This window comes from Rattus norvegicus, chromosome 6 (assembly GCF_021556685.1).
Source record: "Rattus norvegicus strain SHRSP/BbbUtx chromosome 6, alternate assembly SHRSP_T2T, whole genome shotgun sequence".
Lineage (NCBI taxonomy): Eukaryota > Metazoa > Chordata > Mammalia > Rodentia > Muridae > Rattus > Rattus norvegicus.
Genome location: NC_141539.1, coordinates 125052092 through 125069951, shown reverse-complemented (window position 1 = coordinate 125069951; position 17860 = coordinate 125052092). Strand labels below are relative to the sequence as shown.

The following is a 17860-nucleotide window of genomic DNA, read 5'->3' as shown; positions in this document are numbered from 1 at the left end:
TAGAAGTAGGGTTTTTTTTTTCGAGGTAGTAGTCTTGTAGGAAGATGCCAGTCACGACAGATGGGACATGGGAAGAATGGTATGAATATGTCTCCCTATGACACCAAACTATGGTCACACACTGGTTGTGATGGTTTGTACATGCTCAGCCCAGAGAGTGGCCTATGTGGAGGTATGGCCTTGTTGGAGTAGGTGTATCACTGTGGGTGTGGGCTTTAAGATGAGGATCTTAGCTGCCTGGAAGTCAGTATTCTGTTAGCAGCCTTCAGATGAAGATGTAGAACTCTCAGCTCCTTCTCATGCACCATGCCTGCCTGGATGCTGCCATGTTCTCACCTTGATGATAATGGACTGAACCTCTGAACCTGTGAGCCAGCCCCGATTAAATGTTGTCCTTTATAAGAGTTGCCTTGGTCATGGTGCCCATTCACAGCAGTAGAACCCGAAGACACTGGTCTACAAAGTCACTTTGTTCTACATTAAGTGAGTGCCACCAGGGAAATGAGCCCCGTGAACACACCCCCTTCCCTAACTACCCTCCAACGTGCCTTCCCTCATCCCAGTGGCCAGCCTGGTACTACCCTCGTGAGAAAGTTTCTTTCTGAACCGTCGCAGGAAGCTGGCCTCCTCTGTCCTCTTCCTCAGCCTTCGCCCTTTCAGAGAGCTTGGGTAGCACGTTTGCCTCCTCAGGATGTCAGTCCATCCCGTAGGGAGGCAAGAGCCACAGGAGAGGAGACCTGTAATGCAGGGGTGCCAAGCTCTAGCAAGGATATGTCACCTCAGGGCTCCAAACACCAGACAAGTGGGAAACTTGCAAAGCACAACACCATTTTCTCTGTCTCCTCTGATTCGTCAGATGAAAGAAATGATATCGAGTTGAATTAGCCCGACACGATACAAAGTCTACTTGACCTGAGCCGGAGTTCACCAGAGCCATGATTCAAATGCCAACGCTATTTCCAGCTTCGGCTTTCAGGAATTTTTTTGTTTGTTTGTCTGTGCAGAAGCAGTCAGGAGGGTGACTAAAAGCTGATTCGTTTCGGGGTTTTCCTTTTGGAAAGGATCACGCTGGCACGACTTTAATTGGGTTTTAGCTGTTTGAATCCTCACGGCGATGGCTCTGCTCTGTCTTTGGGGAATGCGGAGGGAAGCTGGCATCTGGTGTTTGAGGATTCTGGGGACTTACACCATATTTATGTGTAATAACTATACAGTAAATAAACAGAATGAATAATTAAGTGAATAATGAGTTCCTCAGAAATAGGAGTCCTTGGAAGACTTCAAGAGAAACCCTCCCATGCATTCCGGTCTCCCTGGGTGGCAAACCTGCAGAACTCACACGATGTCACTGCACCCACGGAAACCAGCAAGGACACTTTCCAGCCTGAAATCGAGCATGCCATTAATTAAATGAGGACGTTTCTCATGCTTGTGGATTCCCTTCCAACTGTGATAATGTTGGATTGATAGATCTAAGGATGATCTCCTCTTAACTCTAGAGATACAAGCTTGCCTCTTTCAAAATAAAATCAGTGAGATTAAATTTTATTGAATTCATTGAAGAACTAAAACTTGAACTTCTAGAAATCTGCAGTATTTGGTGAAATGTCATAAATTCCCACTAATACTACACCAGCCGATACAGAGAGAAGGCCCTTGCTTCTAAATACAACCCAGGCCTGAGTCTTCTTCTCAGAGGGGAAATTCACAATGGCTACTTGTTCATCCGTTCACTCGGACACTTGTACCTGCTGTTCATTCAAGGGATGTCTAATAAGCATCAGCTTTGCATGAGGTACTCACACCAGACTCTGGGAACACCCGGCTGACTGAAGCCAGGCCCGGACACTTGCTGCCCACTCCGAGCTCACCTTCTTACCAGGGATCCAGACGCTAGAGTGAAGCAGATTGTGACGGTGACCAGTTTCTGTGGAGGAGAGTGTCTGAGTCAGCTCAGGCTGCTGTCAGAAGCACCAGGCACCACCTCACAGAGCCGAGATGGATCTCCAACAGTGCCAGAGACCAGAAGACCCAAAGTAGAGTGTCAGCAGCAGGCTCATCTTCTCCCAGAGTTCTCCCATTGACTTGCAGGCGGCCATCTTCCTAAGGGATCAGCAGGCATGTGGGTATCTGCAGTGTGGTGGGGCAGGAGCAACTGAGTGCAGTATCGGATATGAGAGTTAGTGATGCATTCGGTGTGTGTTGGGCACCAAATGAGGAAGGAAAGGACAAATTGTTTGGGTTTTGGCTTCCATAACTCAGCAAATGAAACCCTAGTCTGTGAGACAAGAACAGCAGCATATTCTTGTGTGATTTGAGATTTGGTCACATCGACATGAGAAGACACTAAACTTGCTACCTCGTTACCATTAAAATGACATGATTTGGGGAAAAGAGAGATGGTTCAGCAGTTAAGACCACTGGCTGCTCTTCCAGAGGATCCAGGTTCAAGTCCAGTCCCTACAGAACCATCCAACCCCAGTTCCCAGAAGAGGGAATCCATGCCCTCTTCTGTCCTCCAAGGTCACTGCACATACAGGGAACACAGATTACATAAAAACGAATCACCGTAAAATACGTGATTTATGATATAATTGTCTAAATTCCATTCCTTCCACTAGCACATAATAAGTCAAGACCACAGGTTAACAAAGAGTACATATGTCTCATGGCTCTGTAGCCAGACTTACTGGATTCAAAACCTTGATTCTTTTACTTGATAGAGTTCTCGTTTTGGGCAGATTTTAGTCTGTCTGTACCTCAGATATAACACTTGGGTTATAACAGTGTTTTCTGGACTCAGGAGAATATTAATCAGTCAGCATAAAGCATAACAGTGTGAGGCATACACTACTTTAAAGGTATCCCAGCAGCCACTAGGTGCGCCATCCCTATGTCTCTGACAACTGCTTGAGGGGAGATGATCAGATGGTTGGACTCATGGATCTCTGGGCTGGAGAATGGGAGCAGAAGTAAAAGTAACAGAAAATGAAATGCAGTTTTTATGAAGCTAAGCAGTCAGTATGGGGGAATGGAAAGAAAGCCCACTCCGATGGGTGTTGTGAAGAGAAGCGTGGATCACATGTGACAGTGAGTCCTTTAAAATAAACTTCTGTGTGGTTCCTTTGAAGCAGAGCATTTGAACATATCTGTAAAGACTTTCATGATTTACCAACCTACATATTTCTCTACTTCAGGAAGGAAAAACATGAGCTCATTATCACCCACCACCCCCTCCTGGATCACATGGACAAGACCCTCTCCACCCTAACAACTGGGAAGAAAGAAGCTATGAAAGAAGCATTAGGTCTGATCCGATTTAAACGATAAGTTCATTCAACCATTCTGTGTCCCTCCCTCGAGGATTTATGAAATTACTGTTGTGCGTCAAGGATAGACATTGGTCAACTAAGATACTGTCACTGTCACCAAGGACCTTAAGAATCTAAATATGATAAATACTTACGATAGGTTTGCCTCATCGAAGTAAAACAGGCAGGGCCTAGACCACAGCCTCTACCTTCAGTCTACACCTGGCACTGCCCATTGTCAACGTCGAGCAGAAGCCGGTGGTCCAGCTAAAGGTATTTCTATGGCTGCCAGTCTGCGTATGAAGAACAAGGTCTAGCATTTCCATTTTGCCCTAAGGATTTTCTTTCGTAATTCATCACAGGATTCCAGGCCATTTCCTTAGAGGGAACTCACCCGATCATTGTTCCAACAAGTTTCCCTATTTTTGTAACTTTTTGAAAGTGACGATCTAAAGGCTATTTTTGGCTTGGTCATGTGAGAGTGTTTCCTGATGGTGAGAAGTTTTTCCTTCGGACTAGTTAACATGAGTTTTATGCTGACTTATGTCACATGCTCCGATTCAATTTATTTTAAAGTGGATTCTTTGGGGAAAACTGTAAAGCTAATTTGAATCGATTCTTCAGAGATTTCATTTTAAATGAAGTGCTATAAAAATTGGCAGACAAAGTGAAAAAACGAAATTGAATTTTCTTCTTTGGCTACACACTGGATTCAGGAATCTTACTTTTTTGACATTGCCAGAGGTTTTTGATATGATGTTTTATGCAATTTTCTTAAACGCCACTGCTTTTGGTTGTGTGGTTCAGCCACAAAATGGTTTCCTGATGTTTTTTCATTTAAAAAAAGGGGGGGGGGCACCATCCTTGCTACAGGAATAATGCTTGCTTTGATACACACCTTCGACCCTCTGTGATGATACCTATCTGTCGGACGTGTCATCTAGAACAGGGGTTGTGTTTCCGGAAAGACTATACTCCGTTCATGGCCAAACGTTTTTGGGGGCATACGGAGTGACCTCCATATCTGACTTCCCACCATTCACACAATTTGTCCTTTTCATATCTGTTGGTTGTACAGCTTGAGAGAAGTGTGGGACTAAAGGTAAGGTGGCCAGAGGCTAATTTCCTGTCCCCCACAAACCCCAAGAAGTACAGGTAGTTCTTCGGGACAGGTAGTTAATCGGAAGCAGCTGGTGCCAATAGGCACCGGTGCCTGGGCCGGGCACGTCTGCTTCCACAGGTGATTTACATCCCATTATTAGCAATCTAATGGAAAATACATAGAAACCACATGTCTCCAATTTCATTCCAAGGCACACACGTTTTCTTTGATGTGTTTCTCAGAGGCAGTTTTATTCCACACTCATCTTTTCCCCTGGCTTCTCTATATAGTAACTGTCGTTGTTCATTTTCTATCACCGTAACAGAATAGCACAGACTGGGAGAGTCATAAACTATGGCAGTTTATTTGACTCTCTGTGCTGGAGGCTGGAAAGTACGAGATGGGGCGGGGGCAGCTGCCGCATCTGGTGTAGGCCTTCTTGCTGAGTGACAGCATGGGTTGGGAGGATGGGGGACAAGTATCCTTTGATCAGGGCCCCACTCCTCTGGTAAATAACCAACCATGGTAACAGCATTAATTCATTACCAAGGGCAGAGTCCTCATGACCTGACCACTTTTTAAAGTCTCTCTGCTGTCACAGTTGAAGGTCCGTGTGAGTTTCGGAGGGGACATTCAGGCCGTAGCAGCAGCCTTCATTCCCACTGGCCCAGCTGGTAGGTTGAGAGCAGACTCTGGAAGGGAGGTCGTCACTCAGGGAAGGTAGTCCCTCAATGTGTATCTGCTGTCCCTGTGTGTCACACCAGATGCTTGGAGTGATTCCTTTAAACTCATTCTTAAAGGGAGCTGAGAATGATTACTTACGTTCAGGAACCAGAGGTAGGAGGATATCACAGTAAGTTCCAGGCCAGCCAAGAGTACATGATAGACCCTATTTCTGAAAATACCCAAACCAGGAACAAATACAAAACTCAGGACAACATGATTAACAAAAACACCGAACCAACCACAGAAGAAATGATATGCATACATGTGCTTTTAGTGAGAGACACCCGAGGTCAGTTCATTCACGAGGCACACAATGTTCATGGTATTTATTCACGCTCACAGAGGCGTCAGTAAGTGTGATGATGGAGACATAAATCCAACTGAAATAATATTTCTCTTTATACACATACAATTTATTCAGTCATAAATTGCAATTTTAAAATGTTTGATGTCAGAAAAGTCCATGAAGGAAAAGTGTCTTGGCCCACAGAAGCCATAATTCCTTGTGAGTAGCATAGAATGGCCCTTGACTAGGCTTCTGTGATCGTGGAAGCTGGTGAAGAGCCTTCGCAGGGCTGCTGCATCTCTGCATGTGGGGATGCAGAAAGCCAGACAGTAAGGGAGAAGAGAAAAACACTGACTCTGAACTATAGGCAATTTTGTTCCTCCAAAGATTGTCAATCTTTGTAGCCATCTTGGCTACCTGAAGCCATGTTGGATTGGATTTGGGCCCACTGAGATTTGGATGAGGCCGTTGCTGGTGTCTCACAGGTTGATGATACAGACGGTGCTGAATATCCTGTCATGCACTGGAAATTGCACCCCAAATTGCCAACGCCATCTGGGAACCCACATCTGTCCCTCAACACCTCCATTGTCTGGAGTGGGGTGGTCTAAAGAAGAACTGGCACCCTTTGCTAGTTGTACTGGATGGTTTTGTGTGTCAACTTAATACAAATAAGAGTCGTCAGAGAGAAAGGACCCTCAGTTGAGACGATGCCTCCATGAGATCCAGCTGTAAGGCACTTTCTCAGTTAGTGATCAATGTTGGGGTGCCCAGCGCATTGTGGGTGACAAAATCCCTGGGCTGGTGATCCTGCATTCTATAAGAAAACAGGCTAAGCAAGCCATGGTGAGCAAGCCAGTAAGCAGCACCCCTCTGTGTCCTCTGCATCAGCTCCTGTCTCCAGGTCCCAGCCTTGTTTAAGTTCCTGGCCTGGCTTCCTCCAATGATAGACTATGATCTGGAAATGTAAGCTAAATAAACCCTTTCTTCCCCAACTAGTTTTTTGGTCATGGTGTTTTGCCGCAGCAATTGAAGCCCTAATGAAGACACTATGGAACTACATCTGCTTCTGGGAAGATCTGGAGACACGGAAGTAGGACACTGGGTGGATGCCAAGGAGAGGTAGACCTGGATGCTACTCCCACAAGCAAGGGAGCCAGTGGGTCAGTCAGTGCTCAAGGACAGCAGCAAGATGTAGTGTCTGCCCCTGTGCTGAGCCTGAAGGACACTTTCTGTCTTCTATCCAAAGCTAATATCTCTCCTGATCAGCCTTCCTTGGAACCTGACAGAGAAAGGGATCCCAACCATCGTAATTCCATCTCTGGCTAGGTAACATGGAAGATACTGGCTTGCTGGCCCACACGTGGCTCTCCTTCCTATAGCATTTCTACCCATGAAGTAGGATTCTTCTTCATCTCCCTCCCAACCTTTGCATGTGTTTTAGTCCTGGTGTTTGCCAGTGTGGATAAGTGACCCCCAAGAGGCCCAGGTGTCACCAGCCTGTACTATTACCAGGAGATCTGGAACGTTTAGTAGGAATCACGTACCAGAAACTATGCCGTGGAGACACGTCTGTGGAGATACCAGACCCCATCTCTCTTCTTTCTGACAGCCATGAGGGAGCAGCTTCTGCCACATGCCCCCAGCGTGTTGTTCTAGCTCACCGTAGATCCAAAGGCAACAGGCCCAGTGGCTACAGACTGAGCTTCTAAAATCATAAGCCAAAAAGTCCTGTCCTCTTTACAACTCATTTAGTCTGGGGGTTTTGTCACGGTGATGGAGTAGTAACCACCACAATATTTTAATATTTCAAGCCACAAACACCTGGTGTGACTCAGGCCGTCTGTTGTGCATCCAAGGCCTACAGATGCCCAGACAAACCACATCCAAGTGCTGGCCCTTCATGCATTAGACATTCTGTGCCATTGACTGCCCCACACACACATGAGTACAAGCAGATACGCCAGCTCCCTCTGACCCAATGCCTACTCCTTGAGGACCTTTCTGCCGGCTGGAACCAAAACATGAGGCAACCAAGCTTTAACATATAATGGCCCCAGCAGAGTAGCAGCTTAAAGGATCCTGGAGGTATTATAATCCAGGCATCCTTCCCACAGAACACTTTTTTTTTTTTTTTTTTTTTTTTTTTGGAGCTGAGGACCAAACCCAGGGCCTTGCGCTTGCTAGGCAGTCTACCACTGAGCCAAATCCCCAACTCCTCAACTCCTCCCTGGGGTTCAGATGATAAATAGTGATCAACAGAAAACAGACTGGGTTTGCTATGATTGGGAAGATTAGGGTAAGAGTCACAGGTGTAGCTGAACTGAGGGCTATGTCATCATGGTTCCCTATTTCAAGACCCACAAGCAGGCAAAAGCTTCTGTTTCCTCATGGTCCTGCTGGGGCCACAGGCTTAGCCCAGGACCAACCACTGCAAACCCTGAAAGGAGTCCAATGGGAGGGCACCTGGGAGCATCAGTGGCCATTCTGATCCATCTAGGAAGGTAACCAACACTACAAGGCAGTAAGGACATCTGACAAGGTGATAAGGCCAGGACTAGTAATTAATTAATTAATTAATTAATTAATGGAAGCTCAGGGGGAGGAAAACTGCTCTCAACTGGGAAAGCTGAGGAAACATTTCACACGGAAGTAGTTTTGAGCTCAGGCAATGAAAGAAGTAGAGTTTAAAAGCGACTAAAGAAGAAAATACCCTCCTTTCGGTTTTGAGGGCTCCAGCAAGCTCTGCGGCCATTTTCCTTCCCCGTGCTCTTGCTCCAGGATGACAAGTGTTTCTCAGGGCAGTGAGACTTTCAAGAGAATGGCATAAGCAGGGAGAGAAGACCAGGAGGACCAAAATCTCCGGCTAGGCAAGGAAGACCCATGGCACTTCTTCCTTACCTGGAAGGCTGGCGGGAATGAGTGGCAGTTCCTCTAATCAGTCCAGAAAGGCTTGTTACGTAAGGAAATGATTCAAATAGGAAGCGACACACCTTAGCTAACATGCATCGGAGCAAGCGCGTGTGGTAGCATGTATCACTCTTTCTCCTTTTTATCTTCCCAGAATTGCTTCTTTCAGGTTGGGGGATAGGATTATCTTGCAATTTTAACACATTTCTATTAATTCTAAAACTGTCTACTTTCAGATTTTAGGACTACATTTTTATGAGCATTCAAAAAGTCTGATGGTTTTGCAGCCAGTCAGGCTACTAGAGCCTGAGGCTCATGTATAGGACAGAGACTTCCTGTAGCACAGTGTCCCTTTGGCCAACCAGGCAGCTATTGGCTGGGCCTAAGAGCATGGTTGCTGCCTCAGCCTTTGAAAGTGGTTGAGGTAATGGTGGCAGCCATGCTCTTCCTCCTCCTCCTCCTCCTGCCTTCGATGATGATGAAGAAGAAGAAGATGATGAAGATGGTGATGATAATGACAGTGATGGTGATGACTATTAGCACCTACTGGTCTTGTAGGCAACGCAGCTAAGACAGAAAGCCCATCCTTGTTCCAAGAAATTCATTACAGTCACCAAAAGAATTAAGGTTATGGCCTTATGGGTTGTAATTCAGTGGTGGAGCACTTGCCTGCTATACAGGTGGCCCTGGCTTTAATCCCTTGCCTCCCCTCCAGCCAGGGTGTGTGTGTGTGTGTGTGTGTGTGTGTGTGTGTGTGTGTTGCTTGATGGCTGGGGTGAAATGTTCTAAGCAGAGTGTCTCTGCCCTCACTTGTTCTTAGGGTACATGGGAGGACATTCAGCCTATCCTGTGTCACACATTCTCTCAGGAGTCAGGGGACATCGCATCCTTCTAAGAACTACAGTGAACCATGAAGGGGGGATCCTGGTTCCATGTGTGGAGATGTGCACAACCTCTTTCTTTCAACTGGATTGACTTAAACTGGTGGAGAAGATCATCTGTGCTTGAACAAATGACACGCAGGCACTTGCGTCACACTTAAATCCCTGTCCACCCCCAGGTAGGACTTGTAATTATGTGCAGTGTCTCTTCCGGAAAGAATGTACTTCTCTGGGCTGAATTTGGCACCATCATGAGATGTGAGCTAAAGAGACTCTACAGGCCGGTGTGGAGGCTACAGAAAGCCTCTCTCGCTCTTGCTCAGACTTTTCTATCTACCGCAGGAATAGCATGTCCTCATAGGCACACATGGATTATCACATGTGAGTGAGACATATATACTGGTTTGTATGCCACTGGGGTGTCAGGCTCATTTGTAACAACTGACTGACACAAATGGTTCCTAATTGTCACGAACAAGGGAAAACCGACCCAACTCCAGTACATGTGCTATTGACTGAGCTGGTAAAAACTTAGCAAGGGGGTGGGGGACTAACTGGGGAGAGTTATAATGAGGAAAAAGAGGGAGGAAAGGGTACAATTGTATTTTATTTTCAAAAATAATGTTAAAAACAGAAGCTAATCCTAAATATAAGAAAATCATATTCTTCAGTCAGATTGAACAAATAGTATCAGAAACTGTGTTTGGTACACGAAATTTGCAAGGGCTGTAAGAACCATAGCATCATGGAGCACGCACATGAAATGGTTGTTCTCCAACATTGCTAATGGCGGTCTACAGTAGAAAGAGCGGCTGGGGATTAAGATGATAAAACACGAGGCCTTCTGGGCACCATAGTGTGCCAGGGACCACAGTTTCAACTTGGCTAGCTTTTCTTGTCTTCCTTATGCCAGTCATGTGTTCCAACTCACTGAATGCCCCTAGCAATCTTGGAAGGAAGATGTACTGAATTCTTTTCAAACCTTAAAAAAAAAAAGTGTCTGTGTTCTTTGACCCATATCTTGAAATCTGTCCTAAAGAAAAAATAAAAAGTGGGTGTTCTCGATTGTTTTACGTCAACTTGACACTAGAGTCATTTTGAGAGAGGAAGCTTCCATTGAGAAAATGTTCCTATCTGAGTGACCTGTGGGCAAGCTTGTGGTAGGTTTTCTTGATCAAGGATTGATGTGGGAGAACCTCTTGGGAACTACAAGACAGCAGGCTGAGCAAAGGAACCCAGGAAGCAGCACTCGTCCATGGCCTCTGCATCAGCTCCTGCCTCCTGCCTTGAGTTCCTGCCCAGACTTCTCTGGATGATGGACTGACTACAAGCTCTGAGGTGCATAAACCCTTCCTTCCCAACGCTCTTGGTCTTGTTTACCACAGCAACACAATAAGGTAGGAGATTTACATAAGGATGCTTATAGCCGCACGACTCATCATTATGGGACATAGGAGCAATATAAGTGTCCACCGAGCAGACGTCTTTAAATAAACTGAGCCATTTAAAAGTAATATACAAATATGCAGGGGGCATGAAAAGATTTATTCACACTAAGTGAAAAACTGCTTACATTATTAACTTAACTATCATTTACACCTGCTGAGAGAGGGGAAAACCAGCTTTCTCCAATGAATCAGCCATTCTAGGGCAGGGCTTATATTCAGGAATAGTTGGCCAACATATAATGGACTCTGCAGGTTTTTTTTTTTTTTGTACTTTTATTTGGGTCCAGTTGTTGTTGTTTTCATTTTGAGTGCTGTTTTCTTTTGTTTCCTTGGTTTCAGGGGTTTTGTTGAATTGGGGTTTTGTTTTTTGAAACTTAAAAGTTTAGTGGGTGGGGAGGGGGCAGGATCTGAAAGGACTTTGAGGAAGAGAAGAATTTGATCAAAATATATTTAAATGTATTTAAAATATCAAATTATATTTAAATAATATATATAATAAATATATATATACATATATATATAGAGAGAGAGAGAGTGACAAAGAGAGACAGACAGAGAGACAGAGAGACAGAGCGACAGAAAGCACTTACAATGTGTTTCTGTCCAATGCCATAGCCATTAGTCACAGGAGAGCGTCGCATGTGGTTAGGCCACATTGAGATGTGCTGAAAATGACAGCCTAACATGGAGAAGACAAAGGAATGTGAAGTAGCTCATTAATAATGTTCATTGATTGCCAGGTAGAAATTATATGTTAGACTTGTTAAAATTAATGTCTCCTGTTTCTTTATGGTTTTTTTTTAAATATGTGGATAATTGAATAATTAAACTTTCATTTACTGCTCAAATTAATTTTGGCTTTGTGGCAGTGTAGTGTCCCTGCAACTACTCAACTGCTTTATAAGGCAAAGACAACGACAGGCTGTGAGTGCATGAAGAGATGTTGTTGCGTTACAATAAAACTTTACTTATAAAGCCAATCGATGGGAATGGGTAGAGGATGGGGAGTGGCTATAATACTCTGGACCCTGGTCTAGTACAGAACCTCCTAGCCTTGTTTGTTTTGGCATCTAGTGCTAGAAAGGGGTAGGATTGCATTACGGGGGTGAGGCTATCCTGTACCTTGTAGGATGCTTACCACTTTGGTAAGCCACAGTATTTATAAACATTGTTAAATGGCCTCCCAGAAGCCACTGCTTTTACCTTATGTACTTTTACTTCCATAAAGGGAAAGAAGAAAGGAGGCGGGCAGACAGGAGGGAGAGAGGGATGTTCTAGAAGGAGGAACACCAAGATCGAAGACCACATGTTCTTCTGTCAACTCAACTGTTCTGTAAGGCAAAGACAACCACAGGCTGTGGGTAAACGTGTTAAGAGGAATCATGTATAAGAAAAAAAGCCAAGTGGGCAAACAGAAAATGAGAAGACAGAAAGGAAAGTTGAAGAAGAATGCAGCCCCTCCCCCAAAGGGCAAGTGCTATAGCTGTTCAAAGCCGGAGATTCACTCCAGGATGCGATGTCAAGTCGACCCTGTAATTGGGTATCACAGTTGATCTCAGAGTTGATGGGGTTGGGACCATGCATCTGCTACTCTGTGATAGGCAGGCTCTTGCCTGGTATGCAGCCAATACTCAGCACAGGCAGCAGGCTCAAACATATATTTCTTTCATACACTCCCCCTCCATCACCTCCCCTAAGCCCTCCCATGTGCCCTGTCTTTGAAATCCATGAACCCTTTTTCATTAATTTTTTTACTTCCCCACAAGTCCTTCTATGCACGTTGTAAGGTCTGTTGGGGCCAACACATCTGGACTCAGAGGAAAGAATGGAACAAAGAAATGAGCCAGAATTTCAAAGTAAAAAGAGTGAAAACTGTTTCCACACAACTTACACAAAACTCAAAAAGTATCCCAGCAGCTAAAAGCCTGTGCCAACTTAAGTTGTATTTTTAAATATAATAATAATAATAGGTTCAGTCTTTTGCTGTGTATTGTAATGCTAAATACTGGCCCCCAAGGCCTGGTTGCCCCCAGGAATGAGAGAATGCACACATTCAATGTGACCGTCCTCCTTAATTTAAAACTATTGGCTAAATAAATAGGTCCACAGCCAATAGCTGGGCAGAGACAGAGCTGGGGTTTGGTGTTCCCGGGCTTGGGGTCAAAGGAGGGTCTCAAGGAGGGAAAGAAGAAGGTGGAGAGAGGAGGAAGCTGCCATGGGGCAGGGGAATCATAGAGACGTGGCCCCGAGGGTTGGCCAATCGGAGTTAAGAGCTGCCCAGATGGAGCAAGTTATAAAATGGAGTTATTGATGGGAAGTGGATCCTTATAGCATAGAGTGTAGATATCTGCCCAGCTCTGGTGCTGATTACGGCTTATTATGAATGTGAGGTTTCATGTCTCTTATCTGGGAACTGAATGATCAAAGGTGAAGTAGAAGCCCCTGATTGGGGTTGGGGATTTAGCTCAGTGGTAGAGCGCTTGCCTAGGAAGCGCAAGGCCCTGGGTTCGGTCCCCAGCTCCGAAAAAAAAAGAACCAAAAAAAAAAAAAAAAAAAAGAAGCCCCTGATTGAGATTAAATATTTTCTACAATATTCATGACTAATAATTATTCTTGTAAGTATCACTGACCTATCCTTACCATGCTCTGGTCAGTGTGCTTGGGGCTTTTCATGATTGTCTAATATAATCTTTCACAGACTCCCGAAAGCTGGGCAGTATTTGAAGGACAGTTATGTAGATGTGAAAGCCCATGACCAGGGTTGTAAGATGTGTGCTGTATTGGTCCACTCTTCAATGCTGTGACAAATACCTAAGAAAAACACCTCAAAGGAGCAGACTTACTGTGGCTCACAGTTGGAGAGGTCCCAGTCCTTGGTAGCAGCAAGGTTCCATTCCTTTCAGGCTGTGGTAAGGCAGACCATTATGGTGGGAGGTGGGGTGGTAGGAAGAGATAAACTCCTCACCTCATGCTGTTTGGGAAGGAGAGAGAACAATATAGACTGACTTAGAATTAATTCCTTGGACCAAACCCAACTTCCTAATAGATGGTTCAGCTGTGACTGATCAACCCCCTGATAAATTGAGCACCCTTGTGATTCAGTCACTTCTTATGGGCAATACCAGCTACCAAGGCCTTAACACGGGAACCTCCTGGGAGCACTTCACAACCCAACCATAAACACTTGCTTAAGAAAGGAAATAAGGCCTGGTGTCCACACTGACGTGGGAGCTTCCACACTTCTCAAATCTACTATTGATCTCCTCTAGAAAGGAAAGTATTTTCAGATGAGATTCAAGTTTTCATTTTGAATAAATAAAAAAATATACAGCATGTAATATTTAATATTTGGGAATTAGTCCTCGTGAGGAAGGAAAAAAAATTGTTCACCTTCCTCATGGTGGGACACCGAGAAGCATGTTGAATTCAGGCACAGTTTGAGCACATTTATGGGAAGGTATAGGGAGCTACCCCAAAAGCCCAGACAGGAAGTAATCCTAAAGGACTCTGGGTATAGCCTCATGACTCATGCCAGTCAGAAGAGGCCCTGGCTGTGTTTGAGAGACTGAGGGAATGGTGGCTAGAGCAGGAGAAGGGAAGACTTCTGAGAAAGACCACCAGCACCGCCTGAGGCCACCATCATTGACCCGTTGTGTTGAGGGAAAACTGAGTCAGATGCCCGGGTCTCTGAACAGGGGGCACAGAACTTCCAGACAGCAGGCTCTCAGAATGACTTGCGGACAGTGTTCTAATATTCCGGAAATCTCAGTGACATTGGATCCTCCGTCAATGAAGAACACGGTTTTTGCTCTTTCCTCAATTCCCAGGCAGCTCCCTAAAACCATGGGGTTTGCAGAGAGACAAGTATTTCCTAGCCTCTGTTCCCTTCGCAGACAGACATTAAGTATTTCCTAGCCTCCGATCCCTTCCCTAAGCTCTTCTATGTATCTCAGCAAGACAGACCAGTATGAAACTCCTCTGACCCCTCCCACAGCCTCACTCTCACTTTCGTGCTGCTGTGATAAAACCCCATAACCAAAATCATCCTGTAGGAGAAACAGTTTATTTCAGTCTCCATTCCGGGGTCGGGGAGGGGGCGGCGTCCATAATGGCTGAAAAGCTTGCCAGTGGTGGTCAGAGAAGGAACCTGGCTGGTCACAGTTTATTTGCCCAGGAGAAGCAGAGAGAGCGAACAGGAAGTGAAGCAAAGCTATAAACCCTCAAAGCCCGCCCCTAGTGACGTAATTCCTCCAGCAAGGTTGTACATCCCAGAGACCTCAGAATCTCCCCCAAACCGCATCAACAACTGGGGAGCAGGTTTTTAAATATATAAACCACTGGGAGGCATTTCTTACTTAAACCACCGTAGCCACCCACATCCGTCTCTTCTCGCTCAGAGTAGGGAATGGCTTGGTTAAGGGTAGGATTCAGGGAGGGTTCTGTCCTCAGCATCACCACAAAGAAACAAACAAAGGTGGAGGGAATAAGGAGAATACTGCACTCTTTAAAAATGTATCCTTGCTCACCCTCCACCATGGACCAGTTGAATCTACAGGTTTTGACAGTAAAAGAAACGTTCCCGAGATGCTTTTAGGGGACAGCTGGAATTGGAAGTTGCTGGTCTAACTGCCCCGTGTCTGTCGTTCCTCACAGCATGGAAACAATGTTTCCTCTAGCACAGTGGCTCTCAACCTCCCTAACACTGGGACCCTTTAATTCACTCTCTCATGTTGTGGTGACCCCCAACCGTAAAATTATTTTTGCTGCTACTTCATAACTGTAATTTTGCTACTGTCGTGAACCATAGTGTAAATATCTGATAAGCAGGATATCTGATGTGCAAGCCCTCTGAAAGGGGCCCTTCCACCCTTAAAGGGGTTGCAACACCCAGGTTGAGAACTGCTGTGCGAGACACTCACACCTCCTCCATTGTGGCAGGCTTTATGGAGAGGTCAGACCATCACTGCTCATTCACTACCCAAACCCTGGCCTGGAGTGCTGCTCATACCCCTGGGATCCATCCCGGTGTAGACGGGTGTGTGTGTCCCATGGGTCTTCTAGGCCTTGCCTTCTTGTGGTCTATACTGCATTTGTTCCTGCTGATAACGCCCCCTCTTCACAAGCCCCCTCCCTTTGCTTCTGTGACCCCCACTTCCCTGACTCTCTTCCCTCCTTTTCATTGAGCCACCTCAGCCTATTTCATGGGCCCCTTCTCTATGCTGTTCTCCTGAGAGCTTCTTGATCACCACCCTCTTGGCCGAAGATGGCTTCCAAGTCTCCTCCCTGTCACATCCCCCTCCCAGGCTCTGAAGCCAAATATCCAGTTGATGGTGGGACAGTTCTGTCTTGTTGCCTTGGAGGCACATCAAACAAAACCTTCCCCCAATGAACGCCAGGCAGCTACTGCCCCAACCCCTTATCCAATCTCCCTTGCTTTATTGAACGGCCCTGGTTAAACAGTTTAAAACGTCAGGAATCTCAGTCACTTCCGTTTTCCTCCTCCCTCCAACAACCAATCTGTCATAATCACACCCTTTACCGCTTCTCTACCAACAACTTACCGTCAGATGACCTCATTCAACTCCTCCATGGACGGCTGTCATGATCTCATGCCGGCCGCCCTCCCAGCCGTGTCCTGTTTCGACACATGCTTTGGCCAAAGGGATCCTTTTGATGCGCAAATATGACCATGTCAATCTGCTTCAAACCCTTGCACCCATCCCCTCGGACTTCCAAGTCTAAACTTAGAAAGGGTCACCGAGCAATAATAACTCGGTCCTTTCTGCCTCTCCAGTTTCAGCACCTGCTGCAGCCAACAGATGTCCCGTGAATCTCCACACGGCCCACCACGGCACTGTATCCTCCCTGCCTTCCTTGACAGACAACTGTCTGCCGTTCAGAATTCAGACTTGTACTTAGAGTTTCCCATCTCTGAGCCCCCCCCTCCTCCTCCCCCCCCCTCCTCCTCCTCCTCCTCCCTCCTCCCTCCTCCTCCCCCCTCCCCTCCTCAGTGTCTGCTCCAGAGCCTAGATAACAAGTGTTGGGAGGAGTAGGTCAATAGTAGCATGAATTTTGGAGTCAGGTCTGCTATTGTCACTCGAAGAGTGTGCACAGAAGAATTGCAACTCATTCCTGATCTCATCTACATGGGCTTTAAGGGTAGGTTTTTAACAGGGAATTACCCAGGGGCCTCTTGGCAATTTTAAACAGCGTATTCTTATTTTGCCTGTTTTCAGTGTTGTCCTGAAAGAATAAGATGAGCACAATACCTGAAACAAATCACCCACCCCTGCCCCTCACCACAGAAGTCCCTAGCGGCTTCCTCCTAGGCAGATTAGGGATCCCCCTCCCCTAACACCACTGATTTCCTACCTAAGTGGCGTGCTTGTTTGTTCCATTGGGAGTTTCACCTGCTTGTTCCCCACTCTGCTAGCATGATTCTACTCTTTAAGAAGTGATTGCTTCTGGTAAGTAATATAAGCACGAGCTGAGATGTTAAGATATGTCAAGGACCAGCACATTGTCCCCATCCTCCAGAGGAGACTGGCTCTATGGCTGGCTTCAGCCAATGATTCCAGAGATTTCTATGCAGGAGCCACTGCTCTGGAGGACAGGAAGCACATTCCCTTGAGGGAGACAAGGAAGAATAAGTCTTCTCTTCATGGCCACTTACAGTTAACCGAGACAGTAGCCTCAGAAGATGTCCAGCCCCGCTAGCCAGTGACTGGAAGAATGTCTTCAGGTCCACTTTTCCAGCATCAGAACCAGGTCTTGGCAGGTACCCGTAGAATGTGCTTGGCTCCTCTCCAAATATCCATTTAGGTCACTTCGCTCACCTAGCTATCGGTGTGTTTTCCTCCTAATACATTGTGGTGATTCGCCTCAGAAAATACACCACTTAAAATGAGATGCTCTCGGATGGAGGGGAGGGGCACCGGATTTTATTTTTTTAAAGCCTGAGGTGAGTCGTTGATATTTCAATAAACGTTGGGCCGATTCACCTTCACAAGGAGAAGAAACGAAAAACAATCCCTGCCTTTTCCTATCATAGAATTGAAGATCTAAATGGGGGGAAATATTCCAAACTATTAGAAGAAATGATAAGGCAACAGCTTCATGAATTTTGGGAGAGAAAGGATTTTCTTTAAGATAGTATTTATAAAAGCAAACTATTGATGGGTCCGTGTCTGATTATA

General features: G+C 45.7%; 1 long non-coding RNA gene across 1 annotated transcript; it reads right to left on the bottom strand.

Moving 5' to 3' along the window:
* Positions 1–5453: 5453 nt before the first annotated feature.
* LOC108351290 (uncharacterized) lies at positions 5454–14815 on the bottom strand. The gene is made up of 3 exons (XR_015623296.1): positions 14671–14815; positions 13508–13635; positions 5454–5725 (listed from the first exon to the last, which is right to left on the bottom strand). It is a non-coding gene; the product is annotated as an uncharacterized LOC108351290 (long non-coding RNA).
* Between the last annotated feature and the right edge of the window lie 3045 nt (positions 14816–17860).